We start from the raw sequence: 27,948 nt of genomic DNA on the forward strand, positions 1-27,948 counted from the left end.
TAGTTCTTAATACGAACGAAGCTGATCTCATTCCTAAAGAGTGTAGAGAAATGTACTTTTTAGAACTTCATATTCCATCCAAATCTATTAAATTAAAAGAGAGGTTGAAGGAACTGGGTGGAAAAGTAGTTAACATTTCACCAAATAAAATGTGGGTCATATCTCTGAAATTATGTAGTTTGGCTTGAATAACTGTGACTAGATATGAGAAGATAGTGTTTGTGCCTGACAACTGAAGTCATTACTTAGGAACAATTTGTCCACGTGGAAAAGAAAATGGCCAGTGTAAGTCTGCCAAGTTGAAGTAAGTTTAAAGGGTGGGCGTTGAAATGCAGACATAGAGGAAGGACTCAGTGAGATTAGTAGAGTATTTTTGAAAAGATAGTTGCTATGTCACACGAAGAAGTCAACTTGAAAGTTGCACTTCTAAGGAAGCTTTCCAAGAAAACACATACACGTGTAGGCATACACACACAAGGCTAACACACACACCTAGTAAGTGTGCATCCTTGGAAAGCAATTTTATTGGACATGATGCTAGATCCTGACTAAGACCTTCTGTTGTATACTTCTTTTAACATACATAGCTCAGAACTTATCCTTCTAGAACAGAATATTCTTGAATCCATGTCTTGCAACTGCAAAATTTTAGAACATATTTTTATAGTGATGCGAATTCCCCTAAATAAAATTGGAAATTTGACAAAATTCTGTTATAATAGCCACTTACAGCAATGCTGAGTTCTAAACCTAAGTCCATTTTGTAAATTACTTTCCAGATTGAACTGGAGTTAGACATTGTGAAACTCAAAGCCAAATTATCAGATTTCACCTTCTTTGAAATTTCTTGTTCCACTTCATGGTTATTCCTTCCTTCTCAGTAATTTTCTAATTAGCACAGCTCTTGAAGACCTGTCTCATGAATTTTCTCTACAACTCACTCCCTCTTTATTGTCCTGACAAAATCATTCCTTAGCTGAAGCTTTTTTTTTCTTCAGCTACCCCAGTTTTATTGTTTTAATTCAAAAGTCATAAATTCATATGCTACATCTAGATGGTAAATTTCAGAAATTCATATGCTACTTCTAGATGGTAAATTGTTCTCTTATCTGCTTTTTCTATTTCTTCTGAGGACCCAGTCATGTGTTTCTGAATCTACAAATGCTTACTGAAAGCTCTGTAGAAGGCTGGTCCCATGTGATTCTGCCATTCATCCATTCAGTAACTATGTGCTGATGCTTGTGTGTGCCAGGCATGATCCTAGGCTCTGGAAGCACCAAGTGGGGGAAACTGACTTGGTCCCTAGAGTCCAATGATGAGCTTGCATAAATCGAACTCCTGATGCATACTGTAACCAGAAGAGGCACATATATCTGTATTAAAACTTTGATTGGTTAACATTTTCCAAAGTGGACTTCAGCCTGACTTGCAGCCAACTAACTATAAACCAAGATAGTCTTCTTACGAATAACAATTTCATTTGGCAAATTGTGAATCAAAAGACCTCAGGATGAAAGCTGATAATTCATCTTTCGGATCTGAAAGGGTTGATTCTTAACTACCTGTTACCAGGACCATTGGTATTGGGCTCCTGTATGTTTTACTTGCAGAATATCTTTCTCAGATTGTGGGAAATGATGTCAACAAATTTTTAAAGGTTTAATATCACTGAAACAACACTTACACTTAAACCTACTTTCATATCCAATGAATTTGTAATTGGACCAGGGACCGCATGTCACCTCTGTCCCCACATCCTCCCCACATAGAAGGCATACTCCTCTCCTGGGACAGCTCCTCCCCACCCTCTGCCCGATTCCTGCTAACTCTGTATGGGGGGAAAAAATTCTTTTCCTTCTACCCTTCTGGAATCCTTGTGACAAAGACAGATTAACAAGAGGAAAACAAACAGAAGTTTATTAAAATGTAAATTTCATATATACATAGGAGAGACTCAGGGATGAGTAGACTCAGAGCTGGGGCTTAGAATTGGGGCTTAAATACCATCTTTAGCTAAAACAGAGGAAGCAGGGTGTGCAAAGGCAGTTATGGGAAGGTGACTGGGAAAAGTACTGTAAATAAGAGTGAGGTTGTCTTAAAGATTTAAGTGGGAAGCTGCTCTATTGGTCACAATCTTGTGATTTCGAGTCAACTTTCTCTACCTGGTACAGAGAGGGAAATTTCCTTTACAAAGGGAGATTTCCACACCATGACCAGGTAGGGTTCATCCAAGGTTCACAAGGATGGTTCAACATATGCAAATCAATCAGCATCATACACCACATTAACAAAAGAAAAGTCAAAAATCATATGATCATCTCAATAGATGCAGAAAAAGCATTTGACAAAGTCCAACATCCATTCATGATCAAGACCCTCGCCAAAGTGGGTATAGAGGGAACATTCCTGAACATAATCAAAGCCATTTATGATAAACCCACAGCAAATATAATACTCAATGGGGAAAAACTGAAAGCCTTCTCACTCAAATCTGGAACAAGACAGGGATGCCCACTCTCACCACTGCTCTTCAACATCGTTTTGGAAGTCCTAGCCACAGCAATCAGACAAACAAAAGAAATAAAAGGCATCCATATAGGAAGAGAAGAGATCAAACTGTCACTGTATGCAGATGACATGATACTATACATAGAAAACCCGAAGGACTCAACCCCAAAACTACTTGAACTGATTCATAAATTCAGCAAAGTAGCAGGATATAAGATTAACATTCAGAAGTCAGTTGCATTTCTGTATACCAGCAATGAAATACTAGAAAAGGAATACAAAAATACGATACCTTTTAAAATTGCACCTCACAAAATCAAATACCTCGGAATACACCTGACCAAAGAGGTAAAGGACCTATATGCCGAGAACTATAAAACTGAAATCAAAGAAGATGTAAAGAAATGGAAAGATATTCCATGTTCCTGGATTGGAAAAATCAATATTGTAGAAGTGGCCATCCTACCCAAAGCAATCTACAGATTCAATGCAATCCCTATCAAATTACCCATGACATTTTTCACAGAACTAGAACAAACAATCCAAACATTTATATGGAACAACAAAAGACCCAGAATCGCCAAAGCAATCCTGAGAAACAAAAACCAAGCAGGAGGCATAACTCTCCCAGACTTCAAGAAATACTACAAAGCCACAGGTCATCAAAACAGTGTGGTACTGGTATCAGAACAGACAGACAGACCAATGGAACAGAATAGAGAACCCGGAAATAAACCCTGACACCTATGGTCAATTAATCTTTGACAAGGGAGGCAAGAACATAAAATGGGAAAAAGAAAGTCTATTCAGCAAGCATTGCTGGGAAACCTGGACAGCTGCATGCAAAGCAATGAAACGAGAACACACCCTCACACCATGCACCAAAATAAACTCCAAATGGCTCAAAGACTTAAATATACGACAGGACACCATCAAACTCCTAGAAGAAAACATAGGCAAAACACTCTCTGACATCAACATCATGAATATTTTCTCAGGTCAGTCTCCCAAAGCAATAGAAACTAGAGCAAAAATAAACCCATGGGACCTCATCAAACTGAAAAGCTTTTGCACAACAAAGGAAAACAAAAAGACAACTTTCAGAATGGGAGAAAATAGTTTCAAATGATACAACCAACAAGGGCTTAATCTCTAGAATATATAAGCAACTTATACAACCCAACAGCAAAAAAGCCAATCAATCAATAGAAAAATGGGCAAAAGACCTGAATAGACATTTCTCCAAGGAAGATATACAGATGGCCAGCAAACACATGAAAAAATGCTCAACATTGCTGATTATAAGAGAAATGCAAATCAAAACTACCATGAGATACCACCTCACACCAGTCAGAATGGCCATCATTAATAAATCCACAAATAACAAGTGCTGGAGGGGCTGTGGAGAAAAGGGAACCCTCCTGCACTGCTGGTGGGAATGTAAACTGGTACAGCCACTATGGAGAACAGTTTGGAGATACCTTAGAAATCTATACATAGAACTTCCATATGACCCCGCAATCCCACTCTTGGGCATCTATCCGGACAAAACTCTACTTAAAAGAGACACATGCACCCGCATGTTCATTGCAGCCCTATTCACAATAGCCAGGACATGGAAACAACCCAAATGTCCATCGACAGATGATTGGATTCGGAAGAGGTGGTATATATACACAATGGAATACTACTCAGCCATAAAAAAGAATGACATACTGCCATTTGCAGCAACATGGATGGAACTAGAGAATCTCATACTGAGTGAAATGAGCCAGAAAGACAAAGACAAATACCATATGACATCACTTATAACTGGAATCTAATATCCAACACAAATGAACATCTCCTCAGAAAAGAAAATCATGGACTTGGAGAAAAGACTTGTGGCTGCCTGATGGAAGATGGAGGGAGTGGGAGGGATCGGGAGCTTGGGCTTATCAGATACAACTTAGAATAAATTTACAAGGAGATCCTGCTGAGTAGCATTGAGAACTTTGTCTAGATACTCATGTTGCAACAGAATAAAGGGTGGGGAAAAAACTGTAATTGCAATGTATACATGTAAGGATAACTTGATCCCCTTGCTGTACCGTGGGAAAATTAAAAAAAAACAAAAACAAAACAAAAACAGAAAAACAAAGGGAGACTTCCTTTACAAATATGTCTCTTACAGAAGGGGGACTTCTACTGTTTTCAGAGCTGCTCCTGTGTCTGCTGCTTCTCACAATTATCTTCGTACTAAGGAGGTATATTTTGGAGTGACATATCCTGGTTTCCTTCATCCCCTGCAGGTCCTTCTGTGTCCATCCCTTCTTTGCCACTAAGGAATTGTGACTTGTTTGTACATGCTTCAAGAGGAGACTGTCACTGTTGCAGTTTCCTAGAGAGAAGGGAGCTGGGTAGTCAGACTGTCAAGAGACTTTCTCAATGTCTATGTGTTACAGGTGTTATGGAGTTTTTACTTTAAAAGCATAAGAACGTATTATCTAAAACAAAAGCAAACAAATATTTCATAGAGAAAAAATGTAAGGAACATAAAGAGAGGCAGGGTGGTGAGAAAATGCATAAGGCTGGAGGAGGCAGCCTAGCCAGTGATTCACTCACAACCATTATTCTCTCTCAGCTTTCTGGCCCTACAATGTTTCTCTGGGGTGATTTAGAGGCTTCCATCAGAATGACCATCCACCTCCACCAACAAAGAACAGTAGCAACACTGAGTCCACAAGAGGCCTAGGACCCCGAGGTTCAAATTCCTTCAAAGGTCTTCTTTGACTCAGTACAACCAAGTAAGACTATGACGTCACTGTGTTGCTCTCCAGGCAACTCAGTGCAAGATCCACTCAGGCCGTGCCAAGCTTTTGGGTCCAGCTAGGCCTGTGTCAGGGAGGCTCCCCTGGGAAATCCTATGGTTACATCCAAGTCATATCCAGGTGCTGGGTTGAGGAGGGTGGGGGCAGCTGGCCTGGTGGGGCTAGACGTACACTGTGAAGAATGAGGGGGGAAAAGCACAAAGTAATGCTGCAGGAAAGCAATTTAAGACGAGGAAAGCACCATTCCAGTGTATCCACTTAAAGAAGGGTTATTAAGGCCATTATACTTCCGTGAAAGAAGAATTTCAAGGTGTCATTTTACCCTCGGAAGATTTTTCAAGATTCTGTGTATGTGTTGAGCAAATTCTCACTTCTGGTAAACTTAGAATAAGCTTTTTTGGTTAATCTATCTCATTGAGTATAGAAAATATTCCTCTACAGTAAAAGGTGCCAAGAATTTAAGTTGAAACATGATATGGTGACAAAATGTGCTTTTTCTAGATATGCAGCCCTTCCCCCCAGGCGAACTTCACACAGCAAGTTGGTTTATGTGGTTGCTTTCACATGTGTGATAAAATTGTGTCTGATGTCTGTTTAATGAACACAATGCTGGGAAGGAAGGCAGTCCTCGGTGTTGAAGGTGAGGCAATCTGGGACCGTGATACTGTGTGTGTGTGTGTGTGTACGCGTGCGTGCGCAATTCCATCATCTCACACACTTTCCCAGTCTTGTCAGCTGTTACAACCTTGTTATCTGTCTCCTGTTAGCTTGAGATTTGTTCTTAGCTCATGGAAAAGGTTTCTCTTTGTTTTCTTCCTACAGATAGAAGTCTCTTGGCACAGTTCTTCAAAGGCAGTGAAGTTGGTAGCATCATGGAAATTTGGCAGCAAGTCAAAGACTAAGGCAGATCTAAACATTAGTTTAGGTTATTTTCATAGGCAATTGTTCCACTATTTTTCATCCCTTTATTAACACTTAACATAATCACTCACAGTCATCATTCCTAAAGTGAGCCACTTGTCCATTCTTATCATTGTGTAGTCTGAGTAACTGCGAAATTTAAATTTAAATTGGATATATAAACATTATGACAGAACATGAATAAATCATCCAAAGGCCTTCTGAATTGTTCAGTTTACACTTCTTTAAAGTTAATACAAAAAGTCAAATCAAGGCCTTTGATTAAATAAAAAATTGAACAACTAGATTACTTTGATGTATTTCATGTCTGGTAATTTTGTCCTTTTGCCTTTTAAATCATTTTTAATTGCTTTGAGTGTTGCCAAAATATTCGCTCACTCTAATCTATTATAACTACAAGTAGGAAATTTGTGCCTCTAATAAAAAGAACACAGCGTATATTGTACGTGGTTTAATCCACCTTATGTTGGTTGAGTTACTTGGGTGGTGGCGCAGGTTGATATAGAAGGCATTAGGACCTGGTTCTTGAAGAGCATCTCAGATATTGTCTTGACACTGCATTATTTTGCTTTCTGTAATTTGGAAGCATTGCAATGCATCAAAGCACCATAAAAATGGGCCTTATATTTTCTAAAGATACTGTGCAGAAACAACAGCTATCAAAATAAGGCCACCATTAAAGTTTTTCAGTGCTAAGTTCCTTAGCCATTGTCCTATGTCACCATTTAATAGAAACATTTCCTGTGCTATCAACTACTAGAGAAGGGAATGAAACTGATTAGTGTTGAATACAGACTTCATGTTTTGGGGTTTTTTTTCCCCCTAAGTGAAGTATGGCTGATTTACAATGTTGTGTTCCTTTCAGGTGTACAACACAGTGATTTAGTTATATATATATATGCCTAACTTTTTTCAGATTCTTTCCCATCATGGTTTATTACAGGATGTTGATTATAGTTCCTTTTGCTTTACAGTCAGTCCTTGTTGGTTATCTGTTGTATATATAGTAGTGTGTATCTGTTAATCCAAACTCCTAATTCATCTCTTTCCACCCCCTTCCCTCTTTGGTAACCATAAGGTTTTTTTGGTTTTTTTTTTTTACGTCTGTAAGTCTGTTTCTATTTTATAAATAAGTTCTTTTGTCTCATTTTTTAGATTCCACATATAAGCAATATCATATGATATTTGTCTTTCTCTTTCTGACTTATTTCACTTAGTATGATCATCTCTAGGTCCATTCATGTTGCTGCAAATGACATTACTTCATTCTTTTTATGGCTGAAAAATATTCCATTTTATATATGTACCACATCTTCCTTATACATTTCTCTGTCAAAGGGCATTCTTAAATGTCTCTGGCATCTTGCTCCAGAGGGGCAGGAGCTAAAGAAAGGTTCATTTTTAAAATTTTCACTCTCCTAGTGTCCATATCCTTCATAGTGTGGATTTAATCATATGATTGGCGTTTTCCACAGAAAACCTGAGAGAAAGGCTGATAGCTTAAGAGGCTTCCTGAAAAATATTTCATTATTGTTCTGATCTCCCTTTTCCAGGTCATTTCAGTGTTTCCTATCAATCATTCGTAAATGCTAAGTCTCACAAATTGTGAAAAGGAAAAAATCTGAGCCCTCTTTCAGAATGACTATATTCTTTTACTAGATTTCTTAAGGTCTCTTGTGCCTTATGAACTGATGTGTACCCAGGGCCTAATCCAGAGTAGGTGGCACATAATAGATGCTCCATTTTTTTTCTCAATAAATGAAAGCCTTCCGGTTTCATTATGATCCGGTTTCATTAAGATTCCAATGGAATCTTGGATGCATAATAGCTTCATATAAGTGAGGTTCCCTCATGAAGCCTCCCACCAAGCATCACAAAAGAATAATCTGAACATAAAACAAATGGGAAGTTAAGGAACTCAAAACTATAGTCTTCCCATCCCCATCCCAAGTTTACCAGTTGGGAAGACAAGCAGTCAATGTGATGGAATTATAGTATGGAGGATAGAGATTGTCTCAAATAACCTATTCATAAAATAACATCTAGTTAGTAGAAACACAAAAGTGTTGTTGTGTTCACTTTATGCACATTGTTTCACAGTCCTTTTTTTATGTGAGGTCTAGCTTCAGAAATTTACTCTACACTTTCTCCAACACACCCACAGGCACAACAAAACACGCTCTTCTATCAAAACCTGTTCACTTTCATCTGTCAGATATTAAAATCAAACATTACCTCTATATCAAACCATATGGTAAGGGAATTTAGATAGTTTATGCTGATATATTAAGGTATGACAAAACATAAAAACTGTATTATGTGAGGACGCATAATAAATATATGTTAGATTGAAACTGAACAGGCCTTGCATTAACATCAAGAATCAGGTAACAGGAGTTTTCTGGTGGCTCAATGGGTTAATGATCCGGCATCATCACTGCTGTGGCTCTGGTTACTGCTATGGCCTGGTTTAGGTCCCTAGCCTGGGAACTTCTGCATGTGCAGGCATGGCCAAAAAAAAAAAAAGGAAAAAGAAAAAAGAAATGAACTGGATAACAATTCCATTGACGTTAATGGAAGAATTGCCCAAATTGGCACTACTGAAACATGATTTCTTACATTTTCAATGTGCGACATGTTATCTGAACACAGGAAAACTTGCAGAGATCATCCATCAGTGCCACATTAGACAGAGATGTTAATGCTCCTGTAGCACAGCTGGGACCCATTTCACTAAACACAACAAACAGATACAGAACTTCATGGAAGCCTGTTTACTGTAGGAAGAGTGGGTTTGGAACATGCTTAGGCTTCTCTTTTCTCCTGTATATTCTTGAGTTATATTTTAACACTGAGGATGTTACTAGCCAGCTGGTACTCTTTGCTTCCCCACTTGAAAATGTGAACTCTAAATCTGATTTTTTTTTTTTTTTTGCAGGAGAAAATGAGTTTAGTAATCTCTGGTCTTGTTATGAGGCAGAGCCTGCAGTGATAGGCAGAATAAAATGCATTTAGCTTCCAGGCTAGGTCTGGGCAGTAATGATCCTGCAAATCAGGGCTAGAATTCTAGATGCTCTGCCTGGGAATCTTGCCCAGGGCCTTTTTGGCTCTCATTTTTGCTGTCTCATATTTGCTATTTGATTTATATGCATCATATTAACACTAACTTTCATATTTGGGCAAGAAAAGGAAGATGCTTACAAATTGCTAGAGTTAAGGAACTCTCCAAGGAACAAAGCTCCTGATCAAGTTTCAGGTTTCTGTATTTTTAGAAAACATGCATATATATGGATTACTACAAAACATTCAAAACATATCCGTTAAGTCTAGAACTGTGCCACCAATTAAGGGATGCCATGAAAATATTTTAGGAGACAAGGTTTAGTACAGCATATCTGAATCCAAAGAATAGAAAGCAATGCTATTTTGGTTATATAATGTGCTGAGCAGCCCTAAGATTCAGAAATGTTAAGGAAAACAAGAATTCTTCCCCATGAATAAGAGGAAATGAATAAATCACACTTTCTCATTTCAGAGTTTATAACACAAGTAATAGTTTCATCATTTTTTAATTGCTTTGGGAAAAACTCAGACCGAAATTTTTGGTGAATGAAAGTATATTTATGAACTTGAGGATCCAAGAGTTTTACAATACAGTTCAAATTTAATTTTAGGAATGATATCCCAGAGCACGAAAATATGGGCGGTCTTGAGTGTATTTAATTGTTTTAACTAAACTTTTCAGCAACAGCTCTTTTCATCTAAAACAAGTAAATGTAATATAGAGTGATTCTGCACCAGTAAGAACTTTTGAAAATCTTCCAGCCATGGACCAGAGTGAAAAGGAATGCTTTGATGCACATGATTTTGTGAGTGCTGAGTTTTCACCTGTGACAGTCTGGGATCACAGTGAAAGAAGCTGGACAGCACAGTCCTTCTACAGGTAGTGTGACATCTGAGCCTGTCACATAGTGAGACTGAGAACAGGGCAGGGGGCGGCGGGTGGAGCGGGGGTGTCCCCACATGGACCTACAGTAGGATCTGACAGTAGTCCATTAAGACAACCTTTAAACTACACATGATGTCAATTTATCAACCACTTCTCTACTTTTTTTTTCACTTTCTAACCTTTTAAATACATATTTAAATGTTTTCCTCAATATTCTATGTCAGTGCCCCCAGATAAGTTATTTTTATACAGAAATAATCATTTGAAACAAAAACATGACTATCCTAACCATGATGGAAAATAATATAAGAAATGTACATATGTGTATGACTGGGTCACTTTACTGTACAGCAGAAATTGGTACAATGTGGTAACTCAACTATAATTTTAAAAAGTGACTATCCTTATTAATTAAATAAATAATTTGCTTCTAAAGCTGAGGCAATTTATAGAAAAGTATAAAACATGCTGATGCTGAGCCTCTTCATCCACTTATGATAGAAATGACTGGTAAGACTGATATAAGTGAAATGTCAGAAAACCACCCACAACCACATATGATCATGTGGCAAACTGAGCATACCACAGGCATTACGGCCAGTGATGTCAGGGGAAAGTGGAGTGGGGTGGGCTAGAGAAGGTAAGGTGGGTGGAATGTGGGATGGCCTAAGATGATAGGATAAAATATTTCAGGTATGAACTTGAGAAAAGACAACAACTGAACCTAAAAATAGGGAGACCAGCCCGAAGAATTGTGCATGTAAAGGATAGTGGTTGACAGAAAATGGAAAGACCAAGCCTGGTCATGCAAGACAGCCCTAGGAAGCAGGCAAAACCTTGTTCTGTTCAAGAGAACTTTGGGAGCCACTGAACGCTCTTGGAAGGAGAGAGTGAACTGATAAAAGGAGGATTTAGGAGTAATTTGTAGACTCTATGGCAGCAGAGGAAAACTGGAGCCAGAGAGATGAATGAGAAGCCAAAGGCAGCATCTTGCTGTGAGGCTCTCAGAGGCTCAGACACACACTGTCACCTGCAAAGGATAATAATGTCCAACTACAATCAACAACTATCTTACATTTACAAATGTTGTTACTTGAGGATTTAGATTCATTTTAAAGATACTACTTTTTCCTCTAAAATGATGAGATTTACATCTTACACTTTTCTGAGGATGCAACAGTTGCATCCAAATTCTAATATTTGCAAGCTAAAAAAATTACACACAATCACAAAAAAAAGGTTAACATATTTACATAAGAACTAATGTACATATTTACCAAAGAACTCCATAGTTGGTTGAGTTTGAGTGACTAGAGTTATTTTCAGACATTTTGGAGTCAGTCTCCTTTGGAGGCAGTGACATTGGTTTAAACTGCAGATCTAGAGTAAAATATTTCAGAAGGGCTTCTTACCTTTGTTTATTAAAAAGCAAAAAGTTATCCAATGGAGCTAAGAAAAAACCTCTTTGACCACAGTGGGCTACATATGTGGAACCCATATTTGTGAATGATTAACATATGGTTATTCTTTCCTCCTAAATGCCATGGAAAACCAGCTGACATCTGCATTTCTAATAGCACGAAAATGCCTAACATCTAAAAGGAGTCTTGTTTTGCAAATATACATTACTTAAATGAGAATCGAAAACACTCGTGATAAAGACTGAGTTTCAAACCTCCAATTAGATTGATTAATCACGGCTCTTATTTCTAAGATGGCAAGCTTATCAAGTTAGTTTCAGTGCTGCGTTTGAGTTCCCACAATTATCCACTGTTTGGGAAAATGAACAAGAATGGATATCTACTTAAACAGATTACAATGACATTGTTCTGGCCACTTTTACAACATTAGTTCTCAAGGCAGTGTGAGTGCCTTGGCAGCTCTGCACTTCTTCAGTCGGTGGACTCAGTAACTGTAATTGTGCCCTGATAGGCTTTGAAGTGTAAACTGTGAAACACTAACAGCATCATCTGAGTTGCTCATTTTACTCCTCTCTCTGCCCCTTACAACTGAAAGTGGATTATTGTAAGCATGTGGCCAAATGATTTATGACACCAGTAGTAAGGAGCAGCCTTACTCTCCAGTTCCTGAGTGTTTGCAGCCACCACAGTTTTTCATGCTGGAACTCCTGCTGTTTGTTGATTTTAAAGCCTTCATCCACAGTGAAAATAGGCATTAGGGTGCAAAAAGATGTTATTTTTATGTTATCAGTAAATATTTTATTGATTTCATATACTCCATATTTTATGAGGAAGTATGCTTTTAAGCTCCTATTTTATATGAATTGATATAGTCATTATTATTTGCTTGTTAAATAAAGGAAGTTATACTTAGGTATGTACATATTTTGAATTTCTATGCAGTTTCTACACGTACAGTCAATCATCATTATTCAAATCTGCTTACAGATTTGCTAACTGAAATTTATTTGTGAGACAGAAAATCAATCCTTGTGGCCCTTTTGTTGTCACTGGTAGAGCCTGGAAGGGTGTGAGTGACTGAAGTGTATTTTCCAATTGAAGTTGGACCCAGCTCTGCTCTGCTTTCTTTTTCCAGCTCCCATACTGTAAAAAAAGTGTTCTTTTCACTGCCATTCACTGTTATATTTTTCACATTTTCTTGCTTCTTGTCACTGATTTTACTATTTAAAATGGCCCCCAAGCTGGTCCTGAAGTGCTGTCTGATGTCCTAACATGAGAGCACTGTGATGTGCCTTATGGAGAAAGGGGGTGTGTGTGAAAGCTTCTTTCAGACATCAGTTATGCTGCTACTGGCCGAGAGTGCAACGTTAATGAATAAATAATACACATTAAATAAGACATCTTTAAACAGAAACACACATAAAACAAGATTATGTATTGAATGGTAGGAAACACTCTTGTGACCAGAAGCTCCCAGAAATCTCACACTCTACTTTCCCTGGGAGCAGTGGTTCAAGATTCACTAACTCAGTGTTCAGGACCACTTTACAGAACATACAACTATCATAAATACCAGGAATCACCTATCCTGGTTTTTTGTTTCCTAGAAACCATTTCCCCAACATTTCACCAGGAGCCATCACAGCCTGGTCATGAATGTGAGATGAGTCATCCGAGCAGACGGTATTATGCTCATTTTTGTTGCACTGTCCATTGACCCACAGCTTCAAACAATTTGTAGGAGGAAAGTGGCTCAGTAGTCTCCAGAACAGTTAACAATTGGACATTCATAGGTTTTTAAATCTGAATGTCAACAATCAGGCTGCTCTAAGTTTAAACTATTAAGTTTAGACATCATTTAAATTTTGAGGAAAAGCTCATAGCTCGGGTCAATACAATGACACCTATGGCTTTCTAGGGCTGACAACACCCAGCAGAGTGCCTTATGTAAATAAAGAGTAACTCACTTAACTCACTTTCTGACTGAGAGGGACTAGAGCATGTTTTCACCGGCGATAATAATGTCATGGATTTGGATTCAGCAGGCAGCGATGTTTGAGCTTAGGCAGATCATCCTCTTGGCTTCACAGCAGGGAAGGGCCAAGACCAGAGAGGTTAGGGTGCCTGCCCAAGGCCACATGCTGGGGCAGAGCTGGGAGGTGCTGCCTTTCAATGCTGTGAGTGCACCCCTCCGTCAGATCACCCATCCTGTGAGTCCTGAGGCCAACTGCAGAAGAAAAAGACAGTTTTACTACTTGGAGGTGTCATCCCAAGGCCCCAAGGGAACTTCTTGTTGTTAGCTCATGAACATATTATTTTTCCTCCTCATTAGTGGAAAAACATTTTATGATTAGAAGTCAAATCTTCCCAATTAACTTAGATCAGACATTTTATCTTTTCATTTTAAACAAGAAAGGAATATTTTGAAAAGTACCCTTCTTTTGGTTTGCGATGACACAAATGTTCATACTAAAGCTGAACTTTCATTAGGAAAACAGAAACTCAACTGTGTTCAGTTTGAAGCCCACAAGTGGCTGCTGAGCAGGTCCAGCTTAGAGGCACTGTGGACAACACTGCAAAGGAAATGCTTGGACGAGAATTTACTCTGTACAGACTGTGTTTGGACACGTGACTTCCCCCCATGACTCAGTAACTGGCACAGGTGATTGGCAGGGTCTACCACCAGCTGATTTCAATAAAACCCACTTAATTATGCCTTGAAGAGTTGTTGATTTTGGAAGGAGTTGGAGAAATTAAAGAATGAGAACTGATTTGTCTTATGTTAGTAGCCGTCAGAGGAAGATATACAAAGACAGGGATATATATAAGGTACAATAGTTTCTCCTACTGTATATTTTATTATACAGAGCAAAATTTCAGCACTGCCTCGCTTCAGCAGGGACAAGGAAAAAAGTCCACCGTTAAGATGAAAGTCTTCTTTCACACGTAGGAGATGAAATGCCATAAACCTAACGATATTAATTTTAGGGTTTTATATCCTTCTTTTTTATTACTCTCTTTAGAATAGAAACAATTCCTTGCCCTATAAAAAATTTAGTCAATAAATTTTTCAAGTTCTCCAAGTAATTTGATAATCAGTCCCTGTCCCCTTCCTCTGCAGTGACGTTCGGTGAGCACAGTGAAAAATAATGGTGTTGTGTAATTTTTAAAATGTACATCTAAAACAAAAGGCATCCCTTTATTTAAAGATAAATAAGTCAATAAGAAAAAAAAGTCCGGGAGTTCCCATAGTGGCTCAGTGGTTAACGAACCCAACTAGTATCCATGAGGACTCCGGGTCGATCCCTGGTCTCATGCAGTGGGTTAAGGATCCGGCATTGCCATGAGCTGTAGCGTAGGTTGCAGACGCGGCTTGGATCCCAAGTTGCTGTGGCTCTGGCATAGGCCTGCGGCTACAGCTCCAATTCAACCCCTAGCCTGGGAACCTCCACATGCTGCAAGCACAGCCCTAAAAAGCCCAAAAAGAAAAAAAAAGAAGGAAAAAAAAGAGGGGGAAGACCAAGAAAAAAAAGTGGTGAAAGCCTTTAGCACTTATTTATATAAATAGTCTTTTTAGGGCAGCACCCTGCGGCATATGGAGGTTCCCAGGCTAGGGGTAGAATCAGAGCTATAGCCGCTAGCTTTTGCCACAGCAAAGCATTATCTGAGCTGTGTCTGTGACCTACACCACAGCTCAAGGCAATGCTGAATCCTTAACCCTCCGAACAAGGCCAGGGATGGAACCTGCATCCTCATGGATACTAGTCAGATTCGTTTTCCCTGGGCCAGGACAGGAACTCCCTCTCTTGATATATGTATTTCATTCCTTTCTCATTTTCCTTCAACCATAGGAATAATTTGGGTAGGGGATTTTGATGTTTCCAGAACCATAGGATGCAAGGGCCTCAAAAGGAACAAAGAACATATTCCCTGCTTTCAAGAACATGATGTTTGTCACACTAGGTTCCAAGAAATGCAAGTGTAACTTAGGATGGCAACAGGAGGATGAGTAAGCGGTGTTCCTCCATCATTTGTGACACTTAGTACACTAAAAGCTTCCCCCAGCCCCACCGCTCACATTTTAGGTTAAACTGGTCTAAGTCCCACGATAAACAACCCCGGGTACTGCTGTTGGTATCAGCGCCTCTCCATGTCTTGTGACTATGAGCCCAGAATACAGCTGTGGACCCTGTGATCCCTCCAGCTCTCGCGATAAATACTCTCAGGTACCGTCTTTGGACCAAGCAGTCTCTCCAGGTCTCGCGATGAAGAACCTCAGATGCTGCCATTGGAGGCTGTGTTCCTTGCGTGTCTCGCGGTACATAATCCCCGTGCTGCGCTTAGTCCCCAGTGATCCCCCCATATCTTTGGCAGGGAAGTAATTTTGCTGGTCGAACCTGTGAAAATCTCTTGAGACGGCGGTGTTCTATGGAAAACAGCTTGGGAAATTCTTAGAGCGCCGCCACAGAAAACATTATTAACATTGAGTGCAAGCTCAAGGCACTGTAAGTGTGGAGTGTAATTTTGATGTAGGCTGGTGAAGAAAAGAATCTCGGAAGAGGTTGGACCTTAGAAGAGGCAAAATTGTAGTTGAAGAAAAATTGGAATACTGAGGTGAGGAAAGAAAAACTCATGTTATATCTCCTGAATTGTTGACTGATCATTTGGGAGAGGGGGATAGGCAAAAAGTGGGGACAATGAATACTAGGATCTTTGACTAAGTTATACATTTCTGTATTATTTGTGTGCTTGTTTTTACATTTATTCTATAGTACAATGACTTGTTCTTGCAGTCAGATGTCTTCCTGAACTCACTGGGTTATTCCTATCAGAATAACTAATAACGTTAGTAAGTATAGATCTTCACTTTCTTATTTTGTACGCACATGCATTATTTACAAACAGATGTGCAAATACATTATCTTTCCCCCCCAAAAAAGTTGAAACACCAGGATCAACCTGTGTTGAGAACATAGGCAGCACCTGTTGTTTGGCTGACTTCAGTGTGGTTTGTTCTCAGGGTGAGAATAAACAGTGTGGTCTTACTTAGTTTCCCTTTTGGCTGGTCATCCACTCAGTACCTAGTGAATTTACACCTGAAACTAGTAAACCTCGGAGTAAGCTGAAAATAGCCAACTTGAATTTTTTGGTTGCTACCCAATTTCAGTGTATTCATTTTTAAGTATATATTATTTTAAAGTATTCTTTAGTATACAGTAAGTTTTCTTATGCCTAAAACACAGGATGTGTACTTGATCTGAAAACATAACCTAATTTGGAAGTAACTGAACTGAAAACCCTAGAGACAGAGGAAATCTTTTATAAATAGTTGTCTGCTTAAAAAATGATTTTTCCTTCATCTCCCTAAGATATTATTGTTAAGGGAATTTTTTTTGAATCTGGCGAAAAGATATATATGAATTTTTTGTGTTGAGTTTATATAAATGTATACACATATATATGCAGCGAAGTATAAGAATGACAGGAATAACGTGTAATACTGAATATGTAAAATTGCTGAAACTTAATTGTTTCTGAAATTCAATAATGGCAATTTCATCATAAATGTACAAATATAAACTTAATAAAGGAGGGACAAGAAAAAGACAGAAAAACCAAAATAAAAATAAAGATTGGGGGCTAAAAAGAAAGAAAAAAAGAAAGAAACTTAATAGCTCACTTGATATCAAACTCCTCAGTTGGATAGACCATTTGCCAGTTGTGTTGGTGTGGCAAACACCAATGTGACTTCTGTCACATTCCTGATTTGAATAAGAATTCTCCTTTTCTGGCCTCCTTGGGTTTTTCATCATTCTATTCTGCACCTTGTTGTCTCCTAAACATTGCTGGACTGGCTGATTACTTATATGCCGATCCATTTCTTGTTCAGCAGATTATCAGACTTGAAAAAGTCAGAGGAGGTTCCTGTGTTAAGTTCAGTATCACAGACACAGAATTAGTCAATGATTGTTGCTCTTTCTCTGTCATCTAACCCTATTTCTATGACTCTTGGCGTTATCTAAGAGCATCTAGAAGATCCCAGAAATTCAGGTACCTGAGAGGACTCTGTCCAGATGTCAGCCTCTGGTCATATGATATCTCTACTTAAGTACTTGGCAGGACTTCTAAAGGCCTTAATTAAAGACTGGCTCTGGGACAAATGCTAAAGGAAATATTTACCACAATTCCAGTATATTTATTTCTATTTTGCCCCCATATTTCATTCTCCATTGACACCCACTAAAATTACTAATCAAAATAACTACCAGCTTCCATGGATTAAGTGTCTAAATTTTGATGTGATTGTTTAATGGTTTGATTACATTACACACCATGTGTGTATTACATATGCACATGTATACAATATCCACCCAGTGATCTGAAATAGAAAGTTGCAATGGGTTTACTCCACATGCAGTTTCAATAATTTCAAATCTCATTATCCAGTTGAGGAAAATTAGACTTTAGAGGAGATGCTAAGTGTAATCTAATGAGTTTTGTAACAAACATTTTTTTTCATAGAAATAGGAATAGTTGTTTTTTATGGCTTTTGGATGGTGTGAAAGGCTGCACCATCTTCTTAGCTACCAGTAAAGAAATTTTCTAAACGTAAGTATTGCCTCTACCTCTGCAAACTGCTATCAATTTGAATGCTAGCTGCCATGTCAGAGAGTGGGTTTTCAGATTCCTCCTTTCCAAAATCTAATGTAGTATGAAAAGGACCTTCTTTTTTTTTTTTTTTGCTAGTAAGTAGATGAATTTCTCTTTGCCATTAATCATTGCATTTAACTAATACAAGTCAATGAATAATTCTTGAGCTACTTCTTTGTATAAAGCTCTGGTGGGTAATGCTGGAGCCTAGGTGTTCAATGAATTTTTCTTAAACTCAAAGAAGTGAGATTAAAGCTTGCTTTCAAGGACTTCATAATCCTCTCATGAGAGTACCATGTATTTGTATAATACTTTCATTACACATATAATCAAATCCTAGAGCTATCCACAGGCAACATTAGACTTCTTATTTTACAAATGAAACCAAGGCTCAAAGGAGATAAGAGGTTTGGCCAAGAGTTAGAGCTCTCCAGAAAAACAGAACCAAGAAATATATATCTATATCCCATATATAGGATGTTTATTATGAGGAATTGGCTCATATGATTATGGAGGCCCAGAGATCCCACAGTCTATGAGTTGGAGACCCAGGAAAGGCAGTGATGTGGTTCAGTCCTAAGGCCTGAGAACCAGGGAGCTGGTAGTTTAAATCCCAATCCAGGGGCAGGAGGAGATGAGATGAGCTATATGTCCTAGCTCAAGCAATGAGGCAAGAAAAGAGAGTGAATTCCTCCTTTCCCCATGTTTTGTTCTGTTAGGCCCTCAATAGATTGGATGATGCCCACCCACATTGGAGAGGGCAGTCCACTTTACTGGTCTACCAATCCAAATGCTAATCTCATCTGGAGATAAGCTCACAGACACACTCAGATTTAATGTTTCACCTAGGCACCCTGTGGCCAGTCAAGTTGACATGTAAAATTAACCATCAAGGTTCTAAGCTAGGAAGCAGTGAAGCTGAACTAAAATCCAGGCTTTTTAATGCTTAATCCAACACTAGTTCCACCAAACCTCCCTGGTTCATGAAATCAGACTGAAAAGGAGGCATCTTGGCAAACAGAAGAAAACAATATCCATTTATTCATTCACTGATTCCCCAAACGAGTAGAAAAAAGTGTCCCACATTCAACAACATGTTCCCCTCAGTTAATATGTTGCTGACCACGGATTAGTGATTATCACAGTCATACCACATCGATAGGGTTGTAGTCTTTTTAATTATAAAAAGAAAATTCATATCTAAAATTTTATTTTACTCAGTGGAAAGAAAATGTTAAAACTTTGGGGTCCGCAGTAATTTGGGAAGATGTCGCGGATTTTTTTCAAGCATTTAATGTTGAAAAGTTATTCTGGGATGCATTTTAAAGTATGTCTGTGTGTCTATGTATTAAAGATTTGCTTTTTATTAGAGGATAAGGGCCTTGTAGAAGTCCTTTGAAAGACTGATTTATTACACAGTCATTTGAAATTTGAGAACATTAAATTATTTTGTTTCCCAAAGCTTCATGACAAAGATAGATGCTCTGGAAAACTTTTAAAGCTCTTAAAATTTTACAGTGATGGAAAAGTTGTCTGAAACCTATTACAGGTAATAGTACCTGGTTAATTTCCTATTGCTTTTTTCTCAATTATGGTGTTCCACCAAACAACATTAAAAAGAGAAGACAAAGATCAAATACTGTTCTGATTGGCTGATACTCATCTGATACAAATGACAAAACAGGAATAATAGAGAAGGGAAATTGCTTTTCTCTTCTGTCAATCACAAAAAGTAGTATTGAATTTATTTCACCCAAAAAAATTTCAAGGTATGTGACATCATTTTGCCTTCATCTCTTTGCTCTTTGGTTATTTTTATATTTAACAAGACAAAAAAACATTTAGTGCTGTACATAATTTTTTTCTCTATTTTAAATTTATTTTAAATGATAACCATTAAATCTGAAACCAATTATAGAGCACAGGTACACTTAAGATGGCCCTTTAATCACAAGGACTTAAGTAGCAGGAGATACGCCAAAAACCTTTCTGAGGGATGAACTACAAGAAAAGAGAATGACAGTTGTCTTGCCAGCTGAGAGCAGAAATCACACTGTTGCCCCTCAACTCTAAAGTAGGGCTGGGCAAACTACAGTGTGTGGACCAGATCTGGTCTACCATCTGTTTTCGTAAATAAAGTTTTATTAGAACACAGCCACACCCATACACTTAGTATTATCTGTGGATGCTTTTGTGCTACAACTGCAGAACTGAGTAGTTCCCAGAGAGACCATATGGCTCATGAAGTCTGAAATATTTATGATCTGGCCCTTTATAGGAAAAACTTGCCAGTCTCTGCTATAAATCTTTCTTCTTTCCCTTCATTTCCTGCGGGAGGCAGTAACTAGTGGGAAGAGACATAGCCTGGGTTCTCTTTTGGCCAGAAAGTGAAATAATGCATTTTTCCCCTAGATTGTGCAGGTGATACTTCTAGATCCCTTCCCAGGACCAAAAGGGCCCTGAAATCAGAAGCCATTTCTGGATTCTCGGTAGCACAGCCTTCCTGCCACTGCTCTCTGAACAGAAGGAGAAACATCAGAATATCCAGAAACAACTGAATTTTTAACTGATAGGCATGCTAGAGTTTATTTAGTGCATCCATATCACTTTATTTATGAGAAAACTGAGATATGTTCCCATTTTAAGATAGAGGGTGGGTGCCTATGAAAACTGAAGATTTAGAGCAAAACATTCAACTATCACCACTTTCAACTTTTTCATTTTCCATTACCACTTAATATATTTTAGTTTCAATCATGCACCTGAAACAATAACAACACAATTTAAGTAAACATCTCTAGAATTGTCAGTAAAAGTTATAATTTTAAATTAGATACAACCACATTTTGTTGCACTTTTTTGTTTTTAGGGATTTTTGGTTTATTTTTATTGGAGTATAATTCATCTACAATATTTTATTAGTTTCAGGGGTACTGCATAGTGATTCAATATTTTTATACATTGCAAAACAATCACCATGATAAGTATAATTACCAATTTTTATCATACAAGGTTATTACAGTACTATTGACTATATTTTATTTGTTATACATTGCATCCCATGATTTATTTATTCCGTAACTTGAAGTTTGTAGCTCTTAATCTCCCTCTCTGTTTTATTCATTGCCACATCTCCTCCCCTCTAACAACCACCAGTTTTTTCTATCTAGGATCTATTTCTATTATGTTTGTTTTATTTTTTAGATTTCAAATATAAATGAAATTATATAGTACTTGTCTTTTTTTTTATTTTAAAGAAATCAATATTCCTTTTATTCGGACTGGAAAATTGACGAAATTTTTTGTTCTTTTTTTTTTTTTTTTTTTTTTTTTAGTTTGGTTTTAAACAATGCATTTTTTTTTTTTTTCCCACTGTACAGCAAGGGGGTCAGGTCATCCTTAGATGTATACATTGCAGTTACAGTTTTTTCCCCCACCCTTTCTTCTGTTGCGACATGAGTATCTAGACATAGTTCTCAATGCTATTCAGCAGGATCTCCTTATAAATCTATTCTAGGTTGTGTCTGATAAGCCCAAGCTTGTCTTGATCTCATTTATTTCATTTGGCATAATACCTTCTAAGTCCATGTTGTCAAAATGGCAAGATTTCATTCTTTGTTATAACAGAGTAGTATTCCGTTGTGTGTATATAAATACACACACACACACCATCTTCTTTCTCCATTCATCTATGAGCGGGTGGCATTTAGGTTCTTTCTTTATCTTGGCTTTAGTGAATAATGCTGCAGTGAACATAGGGTGCATATATATTTTTGAATTAGAGTTTTTGTTTTCTTTGGAAAAATGCCCAGAAGTGGAATTGTTGGATCATAGAGTAGTTCAATTTTTAACTCTTCAGGAACCTTCAAACTGTTTTCCATACAGACTGCATCAGTTATATTCCCGCTACGAGGGTTCCCGTTGATTCACATCCTCAACAGCATTTGTTATTTGTTTTGTTGTTGTTGTTGTTGTTAACAGCCATTCCTGAGGTAGCTTATACCACTGTAAACTTCTCTCTTTGAACAGCTTTTGCTGTATCCAATAGATTTCAGGTCATTGTATTTCCATATTCATTTATCTCCAGGTATTTTTTTTTAATTTCCTCTTTGATTTCTTTGGTAAGCCTGTGGCTCTTTAGTAGCATCTTGTCTAACCTCTACATGTTTGTGTATTTTGCAGGGTTTTTTTGTAGTTGATTTTTAGCCTCATAATTTTGTGCTAAGAAAGGGTGCTTGATATGATTTCAGTCTTCCTAAATGTATTGAGACTTGTGGCCTAATGTGATTTGCCCTGGAGTATGTTCCATATGCTCTGCTGCTTTTGGATTAAATGTTCTGGTGTGTTTGGGTATGTGTGTGTGTGTGTGTGTGTATGTAGTCAGTCTGGTCTACTGTATCATTTAAGGCCAGTGTTTCCTTATTGATTTTCTGTTTGAATGATATGTCCACTGATGTAAGTGAGGTATTAAAGCTCCCTACTGTTATTGCGTTACTGTCAGTTTCTCCCCTTATGTTTGTTAATATTTACTTTGTATATTTAGGTGTTCCCATGTTGGGTGCATACATATTTACAATTGTTACATCATCTTATTGGATTAATCACTTTATTATTGTATAATGTCCTTTATCTTTTTTAAAAAAACATTTTTTGTTTCAAAGTCTATTTTGTCTAAGTATTGCTACCCTGGCTTTTCTCTTACATTAGTGTGGAATGCCTTTTTCCATCTCCCTCACTTTCAGTCTTTGTGTGTCTTTAGGACTGAAGTGAGTCTCTAGAAGGCAGTATATGTATATGAGTAGTTATTTTATCCATTCAGTCACTCTATGTCTTTTGATTGGAGCATTAAATCCATTTACATTTAATGTAATTATTGTAGCTATGTACTTACTACCATCTTGTTCATTGTTTTCTAGTTGTTTTGAAGTTCTTGTGTGTTGCTTTCTTCTTTGCTTTCTACTCTCATAACTTGATGACTATATTTAGTGTTATATTTGGATTCCTTTCTCTTTTTGTTTGTTTATCAAAGATTTTTGGCTTGTGATTACCATGAGGTTCACATATAACAAGATAAAATATATTATTATATATTAATATATAATTATACATATATATTGAGATTAAGTTGATCAATTAAGTTCAGATGTATTCTGCATTTTCCTCCTCCCCTTGCACATTTAATGTTTTTGACATTGTATTTTACAAATTTTTGTCTTGTGTATTCCTTAACTACTTATTGTGGATATAGATAATTTTACTAGTTTGTCTTTCAATTTTTCCACTAGCTTTATATGTGGCTGATCTACTACCTTTACTATATGTCTGCCTTTAACAGTGAGAGTTTTCCTTTCATAATTTTTATGTTTCTAGTTGTGGTCTGTTTTGTTTTGTTTTTTTTCCTTATCAAATTAGAGAAGTTCATTTAACAATTCTGGAGTTCCCACTGTGGCACAGTGGGTAAAGGACCTGGTATTGCCACAGCTGTGGCATAGGTTGAAGGTGTGGCTCAGATTCAAACCTTGACCTGGGAACTTCCATATGCTGTAGGTGTGGCCAAGAAAAGAAAAAAAAAATCTGTAAAACTATTTTGGTGGTGCTGAACTCTTTCAGCTTTTGATGGTTTCCCTTCTGGCCTCAAAATTTCTGCCGAAAACTCAGCTGATGGTCTTATGGGAGTTCCCTTGTGTGAAACTAGTTGCTTTTCCCTTGCTCTCTTTAACTTTAATTTTGGCTATTTTAATTAGTATGTCTTGGGTAGACCTCTTTTACTTCACCTTGTTTGGGACTCTGTGCTTCCTGGACCTGGATGTCCATTTCCTTCCCCAGGTCAGGGAAGTTTTCAGCTATTATATCTTCATGTAAGTAGTTTTCTGCCTCTTTCTCTTTCTTTTTTCCTGGGACCCCTATAATGTAAATATTATTTATTTGCTTGATGTTGCCTCAGAAGTCTCTGAAACTATTCTCTTTTTTTAATTCCTTTTTTCTATTTTCTGTTTAGCTTGAAGGGTTTCCAGTACTCTGTCTTCAAGCTTGCTAATCTTTCCTTTGTATAATCTAATCTACTGTTTATTTCTTCTAGTATTTTTTTCCTTTAATTTTTTGGGTTCTTCCTTTCATTTTCTAATTCTCTATGTCCATCCAAATTTCTCATTGTGTCCATCCATTGTCCTCCCAAGTGGGCTGAACATCTTATGATCATTACCTTGAACTCTGTTAGATAGACTGCTTATCTTTATTTTACCTAGTTCTCTTTTCTGGGGTTTTGTCTTGTCCCTTTGTTTGGAAAATATTCCTTTGTCTCCTTCTTTTGCCATTTGTGCTTATTTCTGTGTATTTGGTCAGTTTCCGTTTCACATCTTGGAGAAGTGGCCTTATATAAGAGATTCTATGGGGCCTAGAAGCACACTCACTTTTGTTACCTGACTGTATGCTCTAGAGATGCCCCCTATGTGGGCTCTGTGAGCCCTTCTCTTGTGGCAGGCTGACTACTGTGGGTGTGCTGGTAGACGGGGCTGGCCCCCATCCCATTTGGCTACCAGGCCCTGCCTTGTGCAGTGGCTGCTGGTCCAGTGGTTGGCAGGGCCAGATCCCAGCATGTCTGGCTGTGGAGCCTAGGGAGTCCAGGTTTGGTACTGGCCTGCTGGTAAGCAGGTAGGCCCCTATAGCTAACAGGCTGGAGAAAAGTTCCAAATTGATGCTCATCCCCACCAGTATCCTCATGGTAAAATGAGCCCCCCTAAATGACTGCCTCCAACATCTGTGTCCCCAGGGGGAGTCCTAGTTGCCCCCTGCCTCTTTGGGCATCTCTCTAAGATCAACAAGTAGGTCTCACCCAGGCTTCCTTCAAATTATTCCCTCTGCACCTGGACTCAGAGTTTATGGGATTTTGTCCACACTCTTTAAGAGTAGTCTCTGTTTCCTACCATCCTCCGGCTTTGCCTTGCTGGCCTTGATGCCATGTATTCTGGGGGCTCATCTTTCCAGGGCAGGACACCTATGGTTGGGAGCCCATTGTGGGGCTCAGAACCTCTGCAATTATGATTGTCCTCCCATTTGTGGGTTGCCCACCTAGGGGTGTGGGTCTTGAGTAAACCATGTCTCTGCCCCTCCTACTCCCATCTCAGTGTGGTTCCTTCTTTATGCCTTTAGTTGTGGAAATTCTTTTCTGCTAGTCTGCAGGTCATTCTCATAGATGGTTGCTGTGTAAGTGGTTGTGATTTTGGTGTGCCCATGGGAGGAGGTGACCCCAAGTTCTCCCCACTCCCCCATGTTATTCATTCCCACCTCAGTTGTATTTACTATATACATGGAATATATACATATAAGTTCAAAGTTTTAGAAACAAACAAAAAAAATTTTTTTTCTTTATTGGCCATCCTGTGGCATATGGAGTTCCCAAGCCTCAGATCAAATCCAAAGTGCAGTTGCAACCTAAGCCACAGCTGTGTCAATGCCAGATCCTTAACCCATTGTGCTGGGCCAGGGATTGAACCTGCATCCCAGAGTTCCCAAGATGCTGCCAATCCCATTGCAACACAGCGGGAACTCCAAAGAAAAAATATACTTGATGTCTATCTATATAGTAGCAGCAAGAGAAAGCAGATCCTTTTACTTATTTAACTGGGCCCTAGAGGCATGTCCATGGTTTTTAAAACTAACCACAAATATATTCTTAGAGGTGGGAGGTATGTTCTGTCTAGTGTCTGTCCACTGCTCACCAACTTTGCTGGTCCATAAACTATTCAGCAGCTCTCCACAGGGTGATGCTGGCTTTCTTCCTCTCAACTTGGGTCACCACGAGTGACAAGCACTGTTGTAGGGCAATCCCAAAAGAAACATGTGTCTACCCTACCCCTTGGGCAGGTACTTACTACAGGTGTAGTCAGAGTTTATGGTTATTACTCTCTAGAGACATATGTCCGCTGGGTTTATTTTTTCCTGATATTATACCACATCATAAAGTCTACTGCCAAGAGTACTTTACTCACAAAGGTTTTTTTTTCTACTGTCTTAGTTACTTTGCTTCTCTATTTCTATAGGCCAAGTGGAGTAGAGAAAATCAGTAGCAATTCCCCACTCTATAGCCCCCATAGCATCACCTGGCTCCATTTGGTTAAAAGTTTTTATTCTGTGAAGCCTAAAACTCATTGCATGAGAAACAAGGAGCTGCACTGAGATTTCCCAAGTGGTGTGAACACTCTCAGGAAATATTTCAAGTAAAATCTATTTTTAAAATAAGTGGATCATATGGGTCTAATCAGTTAAATCAAATTCATGATTGATTTTTTATTATCAAATATAGTACTTTAAAGCTTTTGCTTGCAAGGAAAAATAACCTTAAGCCTACTTTTATCCCCTTTTACTTTTGTTCCCAGTAAAAAAAAAAACTTAAATAAATTACTTCAGAATTTCTATTATTCATTTTCAAATAATGTAATGATTATTATCATACATTTATAAAAAATTGCAGTGATTATTATTTGCCTAATAAATTGACCATCTCTTTTATGGAAAAATCATTCAAGCCAGACAGCCGTTGTCAAACAACTTTTAACATATGTTTTCGACCTTTGCCACATAGCTCACTTTCTTGCATAAACAGACTCTTTGAAACAGAGCACGGAAAATTTAATCCACATGGGTTCATATTATCAAAACTATTAGACTGGATTATTTTCCATGGTGTCAGCACCAAAATTATCTCTGGAAAAGATGCCTTTAAAAGGAACATTCGCATAGACTTTACAAATGTTGCCTCTTCCTCAGCCTTCGCAGACAACTTTTATTTCATTCATGGCTACAATTAGCATGTCTTTGACATGGTCCCTTTCTCAGTTGGAGAACAGCAGATTGCCTGTTCATTAGCTCAGCAGCCTTGGTCAGCAGTCATTAGTGGTCATTTTAAGGATGACTCTCTGCCTGGCTAATTGAGCCAAGGCACATTCCCACGTATAGACTACAACCAGGCAGCTTTGCAGTGCTACCACCCGTTTATTTAAGACAGCATCAAGTCTTTTCCAGAAACTGGAGCAGTGAGGGACTGGACACTGAGGTCCAGCTTGGCAAGGCTTCTGTGTGTCAGGAAGATACTGTGATTAGTCAACCTGGAGAACATCATCATACAGGTTCAAGCTCAACCATGGAATTGTCGCTAATGTGGATTTGCTTAGACATACTGTGAAATTTCTTGAGTACCTCAGAACTTGCTGAACACTATTCCATGTTTTAGTTTCAAATGTTTTGCTTTATAAGCAGTGCTTTTAGATGATGTCACTGTAACTTTGTCATAATTTTATCTGTTAAAACAGAAATTATGTAGTGATCAAGTGTCAGTATGATGCTCAATTGATATTTTTAACTCAATTGGTTATTATATACTTATTTGTTAAAACACAAATTCTGATGCTACTCATTTAGTCCTTAAAACAGCTTCAAGGGAGAGGCAGTGAGGTATGCGGAAAGGGGGCTTAACAGGCCAGAAAAAGCATTGAGCATGGGGACCAGCTGACATGTGACTTACTGACTCAGGGGAAGGAGCACTCAGAAGGAGAAAGTTCCATTATTATATCCTGTTATTATATTATAGTGCAATATTGTGCAGAAAATAGAATGGAGACGTGCCTGCCCAGAGGGTGTTTCTGGAAGAATGGAGGAATTAATGTTCTGGTGGAGATCTTTAAACCCATAC

At 38.1% G+C, this 27,948-nt stretch overlaps 1 protein-coding gene across 8 annotated transcripts in view; it reads left to right on the top strand.

Annotated features, from left to right (window-relative positions):
* The window catches only part of KCNQ5 (potassium voltage-gated channel subfamily Q member 5), a 504,676-nt gene that overhangs the window by 288,112 nt on the left and 188,616 nt on the right, over positions 1-27,948 (top strand). For 2 of the 8 annotated variants that reach the window (XM_084959128.1, XM_084959133.1), the window contains exon 1: positions 15,874-16,223. The exons of 5 other annotated variants lie outside the window; for them this stretch is intronic. The gene's annotated coding sequence lies outside the window, so the exon portion shown is untranslated. Of the gene's footprint in view, positions 1-15,873; positions 16,224-27,948 lie in introns of those variants that run through there. One more of the 8 variants, XM_084959144.1, reaches the window with a different exon arrangement.

Source organism: Sus scrofa, chromosome 1 (assembly GCF_054392235.1).
Source record: "Sus scrofa isolate SSC_HxYL_T2T_F1_AM1 chromosome 1, Sscrofa_HxYL_maternal_Yorkshire_Landrace_v2.0, whole genome shotgun sequence".
Taxonomy (NCBI): domain Eukaryota; kingdom Metazoa; phylum Chordata; class Mammalia; order Artiodactyla; family Suidae; genus Sus; species Sus scrofa.